The sequence below is a fragment of the Dreissena polymorpha genome, chromosome 2, assembly GCF_020536995.1.
Source record: "Dreissena polymorpha isolate Duluth1 chromosome 2, UMN_Dpol_1.0, whole genome shotgun sequence".
NCBI classification, from domain to species: domain Eukaryota; kingdom Metazoa; phylum Mollusca; class Bivalvia; order Myida; family Dreissenidae; genus Dreissena; species Dreissena polymorpha.
In genome coordinates, this window is record NC_068356.1 from 51178207 (window position 1) to 51192626 (window position 14420).

The 14420-nt window shown below is 34.3% G+C and overlaps 1 long non-coding RNA gene across 1 annotated transcript; it reads right to left on the reverse strand.

Annotated features, from left to right (window-relative positions):
- Window positions 1-12461: 12461 nt before the first annotated feature.
- On the reverse strand, window positions 12462-13867 carry LOC127865539 (uncharacterized). The gene is made up of 3 exons (XR_008042647.1): window positions 13342-13867; window positions 12818-12930; window positions 12462-12711 (listed from the first exon to the last, which is right to left on the reverse strand). It is a non-coding gene; the product is annotated as an uncharacterized LOC127865539 (long non-coding RNA).
- Between the last annotated feature and the right edge of the window lie 553 nt (window positions 13868-14420).

Genomic DNA, 14420 nt, shown 5'->3' on the forward strand with positions numbered 1-14420 from the left:
CTATGCAAATCCGCTTGTATTATATATTTTATACATAGCCTGAACTACTTCCCTTGATATTGTTTTTATTATCTTGTTTTGTGTTAGGCGTCTTACGATGTACAAATAACTTTCTGTAGGTACTTTGAAAATCATTAATTTGCATTATGCATAAATACACTTGTAAATGTTATTTTTTATTATCTTAATTAAAAATATATATAATAAACATGCTATGAGCAATTTGTTTGAAAACATGCATATTTCAAAGTTATCTATAACGTTGATGAGCTTTTTTTATTAAAAAAGAAAAAAAATGTTGATGAGTTGTTAACTGCCACTGAGATGTCAATATCCAACCGACAACACTTATAAAACTGAATATTCAAAATTGATAAATTTCTAAAACTGTATGGTTAAAAAATATCAGGGAAATAGTTTATGTGTCTATTTTAAAACTGCATTAAACATATTTATACCGAGCAATGAAGGAGTTAAAAGATAGTCATGTTAGGCTTTAGTCAATATACACAACTCTACGATGATATATATGGTTATTTGTTTACCAGACATGTCCACGGGCGTAAGCAGTACGACTATCAAGTTACCATTACCGGATCAGTAGCGTAATAAAGTTGTTCTGGTGAGAAGCAATACTTGTTTTGAGACTTATTTTACTTCAATTTGATTAAATATTACCTTTGCTTACTGTTTTAGAGCAAAGTCTTATTCATAAGCGCAGGCAAAATGTATTTGTATTTGCGATACTTTTTTTCGCAGAATTCATGCATTAACGGATCAGTTGTAGCCATAACGGATCACGTGATCGAAACCATTCAGGAGGGCATCTGACACGCTATTTAAACTGTTAAAACATGAGCTGTGTTGTTTACAATGACCAAGTACAATTGCCAGTTATAAATAATATTCATTTGTTTCGTTAATAATTGTGTTCTATATGTTATCTTTTATCTACACTTTTCAATGCATGACGTTCTTGTGTGAATTATCTGTTGAAAATCCTAAATAGATCGAAAAGGTTTTGGCATCTAATAAACCATGTTTATTGTTTGAGTCATATCTAATCATCGATATTGAACATAGAACACAGGGCAGGTCCATACCCGGAAGTTATAAACGAGTTCAAAGTCAGTTTTGTAAAGAATTTATACGTGTTCATAATTATGTAAATATTTTTACTGCTTACGTAGAATGTTGGCACTTGCCTACATGTATTGATTAGCATATTAATGCGTTAAATATTGATGTCTGTTGTAACATATGTACGCTTAGCGTTTCCCCAAGAAAATGATACTGAGAGGGCAAGTATATTTAAATATATATATATATATATATATATATATATATATATATATATATATATATATATATATATATATATATATATATATATATATATATATATATATATATAATATTATATATACCCTAGCGCTTTCGACTATACGTCCTTGCTTTGTGCTTCCGATTTCGCCGTCGCACGGGCCTTTTCCATGATCACATTCAAAGTATGTCCATAATTGTGCCAACCAAATGGGCCTTTCCATCTACTCACTAGACCGAACATCGTTTTGTTACGGTACTGTGAAGAAATGTTAATCCGTCCAAGAGAGTAGATTGCGTACATTTCGAACAATTACATTGAATTAGTCTGTTATTGTATGGAGACGAAAGTATTGATTTTGAGTAAAACACTCGTATTTTTGAAGCAGTTCATACATTATGCATAATACACGCTTTGATACCTTGTAATCTGTCACATAAAAATCAAAACACCAAAATAAAAAACAATCTTAAAAATAAAAAAGCAACCTTTGAAGCCTCTGTGTTTCACACTATATCGGAATGTTTCATTAGCTTCCTTCGTCCGATCCCGGTCTCACTGTCATTGTTTGTTACTTCTAATTGTATTGCAGATTAGTTTTTATATCAAAACTGTGTTCCTTATTTATAACAACTTTCCTTCTTTTGTTTAAAATGCCTTATAGTATGTTCACTCAAAAATGACTACAAACAAATGGATTGTAAAGTGACAATCCTGCAAAAACCCTGTACGGAGAAGAATCATACAATACTTGGTCATTCCTATCTGCTTTTTTGTATGATCATGGTAACGTTATTGTCTAATACTTCTTAAAAATACACGCAACGACAGAAATCTTTGTTATTGCCTTGCACATGTTTGTTAATTGTCCTTCTGCAAACCAAGGCTTAATGTTACAAAGATGTCCACATGCGAATTATGTAGAAACACTCATTTTCAATGGTTTTTATTTTATTTTTCAATCCACAACAGAAAAAAGCCTGTATATAGATTTGGTCCCAAAAGCCTTTGGTTTAAAATCGTAAAAAATATAGCTTCTTTACAAAATCTCTCCTTATATAGGTGTCCGTGATATTTCTTTTTTTGAATATTTCAATAGGTGTAAACTAGAAGTGCATCACATCGCATTAGTATCAACTCGGGTAAATAGAAAGATGTCTACTTTGATGCCTTAAATGTTAAAACCAACAAGCAAATGATCGAGTTTACTTCTATAAACCTTTTCACTACAGATTGGCTGTGAAGCGGTGGTGGTCATGACCAATGACCACCTGAAAAAGTACTTGCCGGCATACGGGGACCGAGTAGGCTTGATTGCCTTTGCCCTGGTGACCTCTAGGAACCAGAACCTTAACCCTGGTAACTGTGTATTAGTTAGTTATTAGATTATTTAGTTTAATACATGTATTTGCTTCCATAAAATTGAAACACACACTCTTGGTATGTATTTATTTATTTATGCCATTTTTAAAAACAATTTATATCAAAGAAATGTATAAATCAAACAGTACTGACCGAATAATGACATTGCTAAACATAGTGCGTAGGGCCGCATACTCCGTTGCTACATATGAACAGACTCCAAGAAAACGAGTCTGCAATTATTTATTTTATGGTCAAATCGGCTGTGTTTCAGTCCTTTATTATCCCCGTAATTGGTGTAAGGGGGTCGCAGATCCACCCCCCCCCCATCCCCCACCTTACAATTAATTCATAATGCAACGTCGTAATAGCCATTCAAAGAACCAACATCTTGTGACATAACGGTATGTGCATATTGTTTATTCTTATGATGGAAATTAAAAAGAAGATATTTTAATAATATGTATATGCAATGTTAGGATGAAGTTTGAAAAATTGATTATGGAAGTATGGTTTCATTTCTCCAGTGTAGGTCAATTATCGGGATCATCTGTTGATTTGTCTTAGTTCTTGATTAACAATTTGGCTTGTAGGTCAACATTACTTCAAACCAATACATAATTCAGATATGATAATTATATAAGTGTAATTCCAATTTCCCAAGGTACATACGGATACAAGTTCGTATTGAATGTGTATCGAATGTGTATAAGGGTTTGCATTATCGATTATGTTTAAGTGTTAGGTTTCATATTACCAATGTGGGTTGTCCATAAAGAACACATGTTTGTATGATCAAGTATGCTAATGAAATGAGGTCTCCTGTTCCCAAAGTGATAATTGTGTATTGCACTCTTCTGCTGATTCATGTGGTAGATGCATGAGCGACCTATCCAATCAACACGGGTTATTCGAAGGGGTGGGTTTAGTAAATCGGGGGAAGAGAATCAGTTAACCAACCAGGAATAGGATAAGACATATCTAAACTTTATGTTTATTTTCTTCAGAGTAAAATGCTGTGAGGTTGTTGTAAGATTGATTCTGCGGTTGGATTTGAAAATCTGTTGTGAGAGTTGTCACGTTTTGTTGACGGGGCGGCCATGTTGGCCGCCGCGCTGTAAAATTGTACTTCATGAACATTAGAAGCGTTGTATATGAGAATATTCAACAGAAATAAATCGCGATGAAAACAGAAATGAACTTTGTTCGTTACCGTGTGTTCTCCACGAACAATGTGCAATTACGTCACAATATTAATGTTTGACTGAAAGTTCTCATACTTATGTTTTTTTTGTGGTAAGCGCATTACTTCGTCGTTCTTTTGCACGATATAAGTTCAATCTAGCCTACATTATTTGAGGCTGTGGCGTTGTGGATATGGTGTCCGCCTAGCGATCAGCAGGTCACGGGTTCGATCCCCACTGCTATTTAAATCATAGCACCCTGGAGTAACCATGTCCTACATTCCAATTGATACCGAAAATAATAAGCATGATCGTCGTTATAGTCATCGATAAAAAGCAAATTGTCTTCATATGAGCCGCGTTCTGAGAAAACTGGGCTTAATGCATGTGCGTAAAGTGTCGTCCCAGATTAGCATGTGCAGTCTGTACAGGCCTTTTAGGGACGACACTTTCCTCTTAAATTAGATTTTTGCTAAGAATAGACTTCATTTAAACGCACAATGTCATAAAAGAGGAAAGTGTCGTCCCTGATTAGCCTGTGCGGACTGCACAGGCTTATCTGGGACGACACTTTACGCACATACATTATGCCCAGTTTTCTCAGAACGCGGCTCATATACACTTCTCGTCTGGAACGCCTTCTGTCTGATATTCCAGATGATACACACACATGACACACACGGGTTCGGTTTACAGTCTTTAAGACGGTAAGATTGACGTAAAGAAAATTCAAAAGAAATGTCGTTTGGAAGATTGTCTGAAATTTTACAGACACGAATCGGATGCCTTTTCTATAAATCGATCAAATCGTTAATAAATAGGTTCGTTTGATTTTTACATGTATCGTGTAGGCAAATCGCACGTGGTCGGTTGCACTCATCTGCGTATCAAGGTTCACATCGAGGCTGGATATGTCATCGTGGTTTCTGTTGTTTTTGTCGCTGAACCAGCCGTCATCACGTCGTTGTTTCTGTTGTTGAATCCATCGTGATGTTGTCTCTGGATATGGTGTTGATGCGTACCGCGTTGCTAATCAATTGTGACGTCTGTTAAAACCTTTGTGATCGCATTGTTGTTTCTGTTGTTGTTGATTGTACTTTTGTTCTTGGTTCCAGCGTCTTCATTTCTCTTGGGACATTAAGATCTTCTATTGGCCATAATGCTCACGAGGTATTAACTATAGCAGTGTTCTCATTGATGTCTTAGGCCTCGGAAGTATCATTCCAAATGCGTTATCTACGCACGTCAAACAGTTGAACGGCTGCATCTACGCTATAGTGTTTAACGTCACAAGTATTGTGTCCAGTGTTGCGTCACTTGTTGTCCTTCGAAATCTTCTGGCGTTGGTCTTCTTTTAGCGATAGAACCAGGTATTCACTTTGAGAGTTAACGCCGTGATGTTCCATTCTAATTATGTTGTTCGTTTCTTCTATTCGTTGTGGAAGGCGTTGTCTCGCGAAGTCGCTCTTCTTCGGCGTTGTCTTCAAATCTCGATATTTTTATCTGCGTCGTGGTGATACAAGTATCAGTTGTTCAAAATCATGGCAAACATTTATAAATATCCCCTTAGTTATTGTTAAATATCGTCATGACAACTTACTGTGATATCTTATTAAAAAAAAAAATTCTTTACAACGAAAAAATATTAGTCAATTCCTCAAAACATACTTCGGATAAGTACATGACAGTTTGACATCTGACAAGCCATTTACTTAATATGACCTGTGTACCGCCTTATGCATCATATGATAACTATTTCGACTACTTGGTATTTTGTCATTTTACGCACGTGCAGCCGGTAAATTTTTGACAGGTGCGCGCCACTTTATTGCCCTAGAGTAATGGGTAATGATAGACGTAACTGTTCATACCATGATTTCATAAACCTCATCTTTACTACTAAAGTTTTGCCGTTGGGTATAGATTTATTGACATGTGTGACCTGTGCACTTGTAAAAATGCGCAAATATGACAAGGCAGACTTTTATGTATATGCATTTATAATAAAAGAACATGTATCGGTATACTTCAAAATTCAGGTCTTTGCTCCTAATCGAACTACTCAAATAATTCTTATGCGACATCGCATCGTCTGTCCATAGCGTAATTTGCTTCGATGGCACAGGGATAAATTCTCTTACTCATGAGGACGCTAAGGTTATCAGAACCTCGGGCTCGGTATGTCCGAACGCTGATCAGTCAGCCGTGCTCATAAAATATAATTGTAACCCTTAAACAATTATATTAGAAATTTAATGCGTACATATCGTTATATTTTAACTGCGCTATACGCGTCAGATCGCATTAAATTCTTACTTAAAATTACTCAAGACCTTCAATATTACCGATATCCTACATATATTTGCATCAAAACAATGACGTATATACATATTTACATAAATTTTTTTTTAAGTGTCTGCCCTATTCATATTCGCAATTACCATTACTGTTCTTATTTCCTATTTTCTTTCTTTTACAATTCTGAAACTATTTTTAAATTTTCCAATAATTTTATTTATTCGTCCTCTTTAATTTTCTTTATCATTCTAATAAACATAACCCGCCTTATTTTCTTTATTAAAATAATAAACAAAACTGTCTTAAATAATCTAAATTCCTAAATTCTTAATTCTGCCAATGTAAAATACAAGGTAAATTCTTTGAATATTTTTTATATTTGTTCCTTCTTCGAGTTTTTCTATTATATTAATAAAAAAAATCATCCACAAATTTTCTTAATTAAAATAATAAACAAAAATGTTTTGAATACTCTTATTTTTCTCGTACATTTCAATTTAATGAAAATTTACAAACATTCTAACAATTTAAAATGTATTGGTATGCAAAAAAACCATAAGTCCGTACATAATCCTTTATTCTAACAATACCAAAAATATATAAAAATTCTTTAAATACTCTCTGTGTGTACACCTTTAATTTAATGATTTCCATAACTCATAAAAATAATGTAAAACTCAAATATCTCTTTTTAATCTCAATTCGCCGCTATTTATAAAAATGTACCGATAACTGCAAAATTGGCATGATTTTGATATTTGCAAAATTTGTTCGTACATAATTGATTATCATCATTATTATTTTTAACATCTGACTACGTAAAATTCTTTAAAACAATTTTTAAACATTTCGTTGTCATGACGCCTTTTACTTTTTATTTCTTACTTGATAAAATTTGAAATAAACCCCTGTTTGCCATAATTTATGAAAACACTGACCGTTTTTTCCATCTGCGTTTTTTCTCCGTTGGCCCGTGAAAGAAGTGGCACTTCCGTTGATCCTGGGTTGATCCTGTCACTGCGCACCATTAAATGTACTGTGTCACGTAATTACACATTGTTCCTTGATCATACACAGTAACAACTAAAGTTCATTTCTGTTTTTATCGAGATTTATTTCTGTTAAATAATTTCTAACACAACGCTTCCAATGTTCATGAAGTACAATTTTACATCGCGGTGGCCGACATGGCCACCACGTCAAGAAAGCGTGACTACTCTACTCGATTGTCAAACTTAGGACTCCACTTCATACAACGCAGATGCCAATTTATACCATAATGGGCAAATAAATTGGGTGACGGCTGTCTGGATGATTGACTTTAACATGAGTTGAATTACCTGATACGGGATGGCTTTATGTGTGACTTACATATCTTGTGCATATATATGCCAATAATTAAGCGAGACCACGTTTGTTTAACTGCATATATGAAAGTTCACCTGTCATTTAACATGAAACTATACACAAATTAACAGTGCTGCATGTGCTTACCATAGACATAACTAATTAGTGAACCCAGCCATGGGCAATAACTTGGTGCATTTTTCTCGTCTAATTTGACGATGACATATGATGCCCATTTATGCATTTCTTCATGAAGACAGATATTATGTATTCAGTTACACCGAACAAGGAATATACATGAAATACACCAATTATGCGACAATGGGACAGTCACCTGTTTTTCTGTTTATCATACCACAATTTTCTAAAAATCGGCAAATCAATCCATTTTTTTATATTTAATTTTTTTTTAAATGTACGGATCCCCGCTGATTTTGCTGATCCGTCGTTTACACGTTGACATACATGTAGCAACGGCGTTCGAAAAGACGACACGAATAATCGATTATTTTAAACATCGTATAGAGATTAAAAGTTGTTTGCACTACGAATGGGAAGAGTACACCCGCTTTAATAATACACGTCTTGAATTGGAGCTCAGGAGTGGACTGCAGCGACAAATTTAATCGAAGAACACACTTCATCGAATAGTTTGGAGACGCCATTTTGGAGATGTGTACTGAACTTGACATTTTGATGATGGTGTCAATATTGACATCAGCGTGTTAAATCGTTTGTTTAAATAGTTGAGGATTAGCATACAGTAATCTTGACTTTCTGTGCAAAACTTGCGAGTGCAATGACTATATCGATATTTAAGATTTATTGTCCCATTGATGACGTCATTTAACTTCTGTAGTGCGGGCGGTGGTGATTTAAAAAAAACGTTTTTGTGATTTATGAATTTAAACTAGAATTAAATATGTACGTTCTTGGTATTAAATTGTTTGTTTTGTTGACCTTATTCATGTTGATAGAAATTGTTGACTTTATTGCAAATCCCACCTTACTCCAAACATTGACTGATATAAAAAAATATATCAGGCAACGTTATATCAGGCAGATATCAATGCGGTGGTATGATAAATAAATGTATTTTGTCTATTCCATTACTTTCTACTATGTTATGAATTATGTAACACTTTTGTTTGAAAGTGTCGGACAAAAACTGCCAATTAGAACTCTTTTATATATTGGTTAGATTTAGGTGATAACACGTGTGATGTATTCAAATCTTATTTATTATATTTATATTTAATTATGGTATACTTAAATATTTTATATCATTTTAAAAATATTTTAGAAGGTTATTGATTGTTTAAAGCATAATTATACATTTTGGCTTAACAATTGTTGGTAAAAAATAATAATAGGGGAGGTAATCACTTCTCTCTAAATACTTTTAATTCCGTATCTAAAACTTGTCAGTTCTATTTTTTTATCGTTAACAACAATTGTTACATTTAGTTCTACGACCATTCAAGACGATTTTTAGACACTCAGTAGGCGTGAATGCGTGGGTATAAAACCATGTTCACGTCTATTATCAGTTATAGAGCTGTTCGTCTAAAGCGCAGTGGTTGGTGAACGCGCTTCTCTCATGGGCGAACCGGGTCTCGATCCACATGGGCGAACCGAGGTCGATCCCTTTTCAGGCACATGTGAATTTTGTAGGAGGTCACCCTACCGGACAGGTGGGTTTTCCTTCGGTTTCTCAGCCCCCCCCCCCCCCCCCCCTATCTCCATAGCACAAAGACCACACTAGCATTGACTAACTTTCAGTAAAAAAAACTACAAACTGTTGTTTACAGCTATCCTTTTCAAAATGCTTTCACACTTGTGTGCATAGTACGATAATATTAAATTGAACTGATCATTTTTTCATTATTATTCTTAAAATGATTTATCAATTGTTAGTCACACATTTTTTCATTTTTATAATAACTGCACCATAATTGCGTCGCACTAATGTGAGCAAGGAAATCTAAAATAATACGTTCACGGTAAAAGTAAATTATCCTCGCTCTGAGAAAAGGGAACTTAATGCAAGTGAGTAAAGTTTCGACACGAATACTTTTATAGTATTTTTCGTTCAAATGAAATCTCTAACGAAAATCCAGTTAAGGCGGAACTGGTCGTCTCTAATTAGCCTGTGCTGACTAAATAGGCTCGTCTGAAACGACAATAAACGCACATGTATAAAGACTTGTTTCCACCGAGCACAGCTTACATGGAATTGTTGTATACATATGTTTGCAGCAATGTATATGCATCTTAGTAAATTAAATACTATGACACAATTATAACCAGAAGCTATTTAATGGTATTGAGCAATTTAAACAAGAATTGAAGTCAACCTTGGGAAGATTTAGTTACTCGTGGGAATGAGAAAAAATTATATTGATAACGCCAAAATCAAGCGATTAAAATGCATATAAATACGTGAAACTCCAGCTGCTGGAGAAGTATGGCATTCTTATTATATACAATTAGTTGGTCCTCTATTTAAGGCAAGAGACCAATTGCCTAAAAAGTACGAAACAGCACAATACGAAACAGCATACACACATAAAATAATAAAGCTGGGGTCACAGCCTTCGAACAGTCAATATAAAGCATTTGGGTTTAAGCCGGTTTTAGAGCGCTCAACCTCAAACTTGGCCCAGCAATATTCATGATACATATAAGTGTCAAAAATAAATTGGAATTAAAACGCATTCAATTTAATTACCATTAATTACTCAATGGTAGGAAGGAGACCAGAGCAGCAGAGTTTAAACTTTTGAGAAACGATAAAATGAATTTACGAACAAGTGTCAACTACATCCCTTCTTTTTTCAAATGACTTAAGAATATATAGCATCATATTGTTAATATTTCAGATCATTATCGTGCAAATACAGGTAGAAGCAGCAATATCGGGCGTAAAAGATTCATATTACATAGCTTGGTTGTTTATGTGACTGCTAAAACATAAAACAAATAAGCAACGCCCGTAAGAGAGAAAATATTTATAAAGTTTAACGGTTTAAACCCGACGACCTTTGCAATTAGCCAAATCAGTGAACGTGGATCGGATGACGCAACCAGTAACAAAATCCAATATACTACTGTAAAATAAAAATAAAATTAAAAGGGGAATACTTAAATCGAATTAGCAATAAAACATGCTGTGTTTATTGAATATTTAGAATCAAACATACAAAATGGTCATTCCATAAACGTTTCCAAATTTTAAAAGAACAAAGATATAGTGAATCGAAAGCCAACAAGCATGTGTTTTAAAGTACGTCAGCACCATATCCTTTTGATAAAAATGAGTTAATTTTAATTGAAAAGTTTAATATAAACATTTGATTTAAGATATTAAATATTGCGAACACGCTTCAAAACTTGTCCATAAAATGATGTGTGGGAAATTCCATAAGTTAAATGCCATTTTAAAAAAAAACAGCATTATATTTTGAAATTAAATCACAATACTTTGGGTGAAATTTAGCGAATTTACGAAGTAGGTTATGATACAAGAAAACGAAAAAAAAACATGTACATAGTGTGACTTGTATTGATTTTCATTTTGTGTACATGTTCGATACCGTACGATATTGTGAGAGTGGAAAACCAGTGTTTAAAGTACGTATATACGTAAACCTAGCATCGTTTTTGCCTTCACTTGTGTGCTCTAGACCTATCCGCTTTAATTATTTTACGGTGAAGCGTAAACGTGCGACGTCGCGGTAAAATATTTTATCCAATTTTTATACTGACATTAACACAATTAAATGTATGGAATAAACTAGCCTGTCTCCCTCCTTGTTGAATATACCTGTCGCGTGCACGGACTACTTTTTATTCTACCACTGAATGATTTTTCATAAAAAATCTCTAGAGTCGAGAAAACTTTAGCTTTAAAATTATACGACCTTCAACCTTTAGATCTAGTCTAAGGACATAATTTTCGCCATCCGTATAATGAATTAGCTGAATGATGGCGTAATGAAATGTGTGATGTCATCTTTTGGTGTACACGAAACTAATACTAGTAGTATGCGATGTCTGGGAATAAAACGTTGAAGACGCGCATTTTTTTCGTGTTAATGTATCGTGGATGTTATTATGAAAAGGTGCATGTTCTATGGACTACTTACCTCGGATGGAACCGGTGGGACGAAGGATTTATATCTACGTGTAAATCTAGCTTATTCGTGTTATTAATGTTTTATAATGTGCGTGCCTATTTGGATGTAAAATTGTGTGTGTAGAGCATACTGATGGGTGTGTATTTTGGTTCAGTAGTCTAATCGAATTGTTTTGCTTATGGATGTAAGTAAACGTAGATCTAAGGTTTTTTTCTTTGATTAATAAACTTTGTCTTTGTTATTTTATCAAAGAAAGTCTATTCAGTAAGAATTATCCGTTTGCAACAAGTGTTTCAAAGCTTGATATAATTATTACGGATTATCTTGTGTTTGGGTCACAAACTACAGGATGCGAAGGCTAAAACTAAACGCCATCAAAATCTGCAGGGTCCATGAACAAAATAGGCGAGTATAGTTTTTTTGACAATTTATGTTAAGAACGACTCTGTGTGTAAATCTACATGTACGTGTATGTTGACATCGACATCATTTTGTTAGGAGCTATCGCCGCCATATTGGATTATGATCATTTTCTTTCGAAAATAAAATGAATAAAATCTTCTTTTCGTGGTCGTAATGTGTTACAATTTGCATGCTACGTAAAATTGAATCGAGGCATGATGATGTTTTTTCTCGTTTTACATTTTTTGTGTGAAATTTTTAAAGACTATTTTGCGTACCAGAACAAATACATTCTACATGCATATCACTACGCATGGTTGCATTCGTTAAATTTTAAGCACTTTTAAGAATGAATTAAAATTATTGTTAAGGTTATTAGATCTATTTATTTGAAATGTCACGTTGAAAAAATGGGATAAATAAAATACTAGGTTAGCGTTGAATACAGAGAAGTTTATGTTGCTCGGCTCGAACAATGAAAGCGCTCGCCAAGGCTCACGCTCCCGGCGTTCTCAGCTTCGCAACATAAACTAATACACGGCTTAGCCGGACCAGGCAGTGATAATCGGCCCGAAGGGAGCATAACGGCACGAGGGCTTTAGCTCCTCATCATAAACATCTTCCCAAGTCATTCCTCTGCTGGTCTGTGAACAGGCTGAAACATAGAAGACAATTTGATCAGTTAGACTTATTATTGAGATTATGTTTCAACTAGTTCAAGCTTAACCCAGTAACAATCATTTGAGTACAGTCATATTCACCTTTTTGCTAACAATTCGACCCTCTGCCACTGTTTTAAAACATCATCCTGCTTGAAGGTAGGGTCAACTGTCAATAGTCTCTTGTAGTATTGCCAGCCAGAAACTGAATCTCGCTATTTCCATAATATGAACATGGATTAATAACCGATAAGACCGTGCATAATTCATCAGGTATACTTAAAATTTGTTTGGAGAAAATGTTAAAGTGTGTAGCATTTTGTAATTACATAAACACTTATGTTAGTGATGACAAGCAGACATACACTATTATATATTTCATAATAAATATTGTTTTGATCGCAAAAATTGTTTATGTTTTAAAGGGATGAGATGCAACGATTAACACATATGCATTTTAACCAGATATAAATTATTAAAAGGCCATTTCAAGTAGATTCCTCTAAGGTATTAAAGATCAGAACAGAAACATGAGTAGACACAACACAATATCAACAATAAAATATTCCCTGGAACATAAAACGATTAAAATTTAACACAACTGAACCACGTTAACAGGTCATAACCTGCAAGCTTCTCTTTCTCATTTCTCAGCATGTGCCATTTACTAAAGTTCAACACTTTCGTTGCCTGCACTATAGGTGATGTAACATCATCCAATTTGAACCTGGTCTGCATGGCTTTGACTATATTATCTATCTGGGTCTCCTTGTAAGCCATTACAGGTGTTTTTCCTCGGAGTTCAACCACAGACAAAGCCTAAGTTGCCAAGACTTCATCAACTTTTCGCACTTTCTTGTTGTTGTTTTTTTTCATACAAAATTTTGTAATCATATGAGTTAATTAAGATATGGCCTATGTGCAAATCACTATCAATGATAGCCAGTAGTCAACAGTATGGGGTAGAAAATGACACTAGATAAAATTTTAATCAATACTTTCTAGTTTTTTTTATAAATAAAATGTTACAAAATATGTTACCTAGCTTTCAAATTGTCAATAATTACAGATGCTGTTTGAATCCACACCATGCTGTCAGCTAAGGTTATATCCTTCCTTTGCAGTTTCTTGGACAACGGCATTAATGGAGCTATCACCTCTTGTTCGAATATTATTTTGTTTTATTTACTAATGATCTATACATGTACATACATAATAATGTAAAAACTAAGTACACTTCCTGATCTTTATGACTGACATGGTTTACAGTTTTTAATCTTATAAAAAACAGATGCTGATGGTTATTACAATATAGTATACTGTATAACAGAGACATGCGAGTCTCGCGTCAATTTCAATTAGTTCACATATTCACCTTTAGAAAAAGAGCATATGTTACAATATTAATGTCTCTGAGAATCCATAGCAAGCCCTCTGCCTTGGCATTTGTGTGGCTAGCTTTTGCAAGGTGTGCCTGTCACTCAGCGAGTTGACGAGGGGGGGGGGGGGGGGGGCGCTTATCCTCGTATATTTTCCACTTGCTCACGGGCGTTTGCAAGTCGTCGTCTGCAGCCCGTTTTAGATTTTCAGGCTTTGAGACATTATAAACTTCCACATTATTGACTTATTTACTTCAAATTTACTTAATTCAAAAGAAGGAAAATGAAAACGATATCACCTGGTTATAAATCTCCGTTAAACTTCG